Source organism: Petaurus breviceps, unplaced genomic scaffold (genome assembly GCF_028583685.1).
Source record: "Petaurus breviceps papuanus isolate PSGF00001 unplaced genomic scaffold, PetGlider_PUasm1.0 37, whole genome shotgun sequence".
NCBI classification, from domain to species: domain Eukaryota; kingdom Metazoa; phylum Chordata; class Mammalia; order Diprotodontia; family Petauridae; genus Petaurus; species Petaurus breviceps.
In genome coordinates this window covers 65,101,451-65,105,519 of record NW_027186296.1, presented here as the reverse complement: position 1 = coordinate 65,105,519, position 4,069 = coordinate 65,101,451, and the positions used below count along the sequence as shown (strand labels likewise).

General features: G+C 43.5%; 1 protein-coding gene across 1 annotated transcript in view; it reads right to left on the bottom strand.

Moving 5' to 3' along the window:
• The window catches only part of ACAN (aggrecan), an 85,041-nt gene extending 81,327 nt beyond the window's left edge, over positions 1–3,714 (bottom strand). Inside the window, 1 exon segment of the mRNA XM_069098565.1 lies at positions 3,233–3,714. The gene's annotated coding sequence lies outside the window, so the exon portion shown is untranslated.
• Positions 3,715–4,069: the final 355 nt, after the last annotated feature.

Here is a 4,069-nt window from a genome sequence, read left to right as displayed (position 1 = left end):
ACACACACACACACACACACACACACACACACACACACACACACCCCTGCCTCCAACTTAGATAGTTGTCTCAGCTCCTAAGCCAAGGAATATCAACTCTAGAGCTCCAGACAAGAAAGAGTTAAGTAGAGGTTCCTGAGGACCAGCTGGACGTCCTGGCCTGGCTGTCTGCACAAGAGCAGCAAGGGGGCCTCAGTGCCTCTGACACCAGCCAGGAATTCTTAGTGACAGGGAAAACATCTACTCAGTTCCCCATGTTAGAGGGGTCCTGCTGTAGTGGCCCATGTAGGATGTAAATGAGACATTGTCATATTTGGTTACTCTCTAGTTTTTGTTTCTTAAAGGCATCAGAAAGGGGGAGCCTCTGAAAAGGGTTTCTTGGGAACGACCCAGGCCACCTCGGGAAGTATGAAAGGAAGGAATGAGTAGCTTTCTGGTAAGCTCACTTTTGGAATGTGGAGGGCAATTCAACTTTCCAGGGAGTGTGCAGGTGGGATTCATGGCAATAATGAGTGTGCTGCGGCAGAGTATGTGTGTTTGTGAAGAATATGGGCTTGGGAGTGTGATCAATGAATGGGTATGCTGGCTGAAAGGAATGAGTGTGAGTAATAATTGTGTGGGTATTCGTGTAATGCATATTCATGAATATGGAATTAGATGAGACAATGTGGATGCTGTATGATCATCTCTCTTTTTTTATTTTCTAGGTTAATTCCACATATGTGTGGATCCATATCTATGATTTGAGTGTAGGAAGGGTCTGTACCTTTGACTTTATCTCTGTGGTGAATTCTATATGAAACTTCTTCCACTCGTGCAGATTTGTAGCTCTCGTCTATATGTTACTACTCTGTATGCAGTCTTTTTACACACATATATGCACATATGTACATATAAACCATATATACACACATATATGTCATATATATGATAAAGTGGGAAGAGTGCTAGATTTAGAGTCAGATGACCTTGGTTTCAATTACAGCCCCATTATTAGCTACTTATGCAACTCTGGACAAATCATTAAACCTTTCTGGGTCTCAGTTTCCTCATTTGTAAAGTGTGGTGTTTGGTCTGGGTCGTATGATTCTAATATCCCTTCCAACTCAAAACTCAATGATCCTCTGTGCGTAAATCTGGATGGAGGGCATGGGATGTGTGAGATCGATGTGTTTGCTGAGCTAGGTGTGAATGTGTAAAATTAGAGGATGTAATGCACTTGCAAAAGCGCAGTGCTGGAATATTGCAGAGAAGCACACCAAGAGAAAAGCCTTATGGGAGTCATTTTTCTCTCTCTGGGCTCATTATCCCTTCAGTTTGCTGACCAATACATCAAACATATTTCCCACAAAATGAATAATGGAAAAAGGAGTCTAATTTTGATATTTTTTTCCACTGGGAATTTCATTTTCAAAAGCTAGAAAAACAAATGACCTTAAATATAGTAGCTACTTATTTTTTAAAATGAAGGTATTTTCCTTGAAAGAAGTTTCTGTTCTGAGGTTATATTCTTTCTTCACTGAAATCTTTTCAAAGAGTAGGGTAACTTCACATTATGTTCTGTTTTCCAAGAGAGTCACCCATCCTGAACAATCCTGACAATCATACAGCAATTATTTCCTTTCATTTTTTGTAAGACTTCTATTCCTAGGAGTTCAGTGGCAGATGTTCCTGCTTCCTTCACCCACCCTACACCATCTTGCCCACTTTACAGAAGGTACTAGCAAGTCACAGAAAACTAGTTATAAATCTTATGTAGGAAGGGAGCTCAGAGGTCATCTTGTCCAACCCTTTCATTTTATAGATGAGGAAACTAAGGCATGATAGGTCAAATATCTTGCCCAAAGACAAACAGGTAAGAAATATCAACAGTAGGACTTGAACATAGATTCCCCTCTGTCTAACTGGAGCACACTGCCTCCAAGTGACTTGGACCAGCTGAACTTGAAGGGGACCTACAGGCTGTAGCCCCAATGCCTGCACCATCAAGTCTTTCCCACCTACTCTAGGGGCCAGAGGCGGGTGGTGGTGGTGGTGATAATATGAAAACAGATTTTATCCTATTTTACAACATCTTTGTCTTACACTGCCTTTCCCCCCCCCCATGCTTGAATTTACACATCTGTTGAAATATGGGATGACAGAGTTCATTAATAATGAAAGTATAGTGGAACCCCATTATGACACAGCTTGTAATTACATGGATATGAATATCACACTTCAGGTCAGATCCTGACTCCTGAAATCTAACAACCATGCAGAGTGAAAACCAGATCCCAACAGAGTTCATCTATAAGGTAGGCTCTTAAAAGGGGTGGGCAATGTCAGAATGAGAAAAGTTCTCTATTAACTTGAAGGTAATTCTGAAGGAAACCTGGCCTCTTCTCTTTCCTAAACTGTAACTTGACAAATGAAAGCTCTTGGTAGGCATGGAGATTTTATATAGGCAAATACTGCTTACTTGTTGGGGAGGGAGCCCTACTTTTCCTACGGTGCTCACCTGCCCATCAGGGTCTGCATTCTCTCTCTTTTTTTTTTTCTATTCTGTTTGGTAGGGCCCTACTTTTATTGGAGACCTTGGAAACCTTTTACTTCCTCTATTTACTCCCTTGGCAGATGAAGCAAGTAAATGGAGAGGGAGATTTGTCCAGCTCTATTCCCAAACAGACCCAGCAGACCCTTGGGTTAAATGAAACTTCTGAGAATTTGGAGTAAAGGGTCTTACTCTCTATCCTCCTTAATCTGTGGAACTAAACTTCATTTTCTTCTAACACAATTTATTCAGAAAACTAATAAATTTGTCACATTTATGTTTTCTGTCTCTCCATCAGCCCCTCTCTCTGTCTCTGTTTCCCTGCCCACCCACCTGCCTGCCTATCTCTTTCTCTCTGTCTATCTTTGTCTCTGTTTCTGTCTCTCATCCATTCAGGTTGAGAATAGGATCAATTAAAAAAAAAAAACAATGAAGGCTGGGGATTCCCTACACCAAGCATGGGCAATTGCCTAGTCACAGGACATCAGCCACCACCTCCATCCCTCCTCCTAGCGCAGAGTTTGTTGTATCTGAAATTGCACCAGTAGGCTGGGGAAGCCATCAGCTCCCAAATTTCCCTCTTCCCCAAAGTGGAGAAGGAGCCAATCAGCTTTAGCTCCCAGCCACGAGTGGGTTCAGAGTGCCGGCAAAGGCGAAAGCCTTAGGGAAGAGAAAAGAGAAGAGAAAAGAAGGCGTTACCTTAAACAGTACAACGCAGTTCAAGAAGTTAAGTCCCATACACCTGGAAGAGCAATTTAAGATTTCCTTTGGGTGATAAAATGATGAAAAGTCCGTCCCTTCTTGCTCCTGAAGACCTTCTTTTCACAGCCTCCAGAGAGATGTTTCTGTCCTTAAATTTTTGCGCTCCCCCTCCGCCTCTCTAGAAAAAAGCAAAAATCCCTCCCCACCCAATGTGCTGTTCCCAGGTTCTTTTCAGGCTGTGACAGCAGCAGGAGAAGCAGCAGGGTTAGAGTCCTGGTCGTGAGCGTGAAAGAAAGCTAAAAGATCTTTCTGTTTTTTTCCAAACCCCTCCAGCCCAGAGTCAGATCACTGCCAGTGGCTGAAAAGAGAGACCTTAAGACTCCTCCAGTCAGCCTCCTTAGACACCTCCTGGCATGCTATGTACTCAGGGAGCCACCTCTAGCGCACTTGGGGTAGGTAGGCAGGCAGGCATCGAGGGAAATGACACATAGGGTGGGGGTGGAGGAATGGGAGGGTGTTTGAGAAGAAGGAAAAACCCTCCCTCCTGGGGGAGGGGGGGGAGAGCAAAGTGGGGGGAAGGGGGAAAAAGGATTCTGAACTGCAAAAAGGGAGCGCTGACGGAGGGCTCTGATAGTTCCCTTTGGAAAACCACAGCTCGTCCAGCAGCGCTGGGGGATCTTTAAAAAAGATGAATTTAAGCCATGTGAAAGAAACAAGGAGTTATCCAGGGGCGGGTGTGAAATTAAAAGATCAACTTAATTAAGAAGGGGTTGTGAGGAAAGTGTTATAGTAACTCTGTGTCTGCATTGCAGTCAATAGCACTGCAGTCTGAAT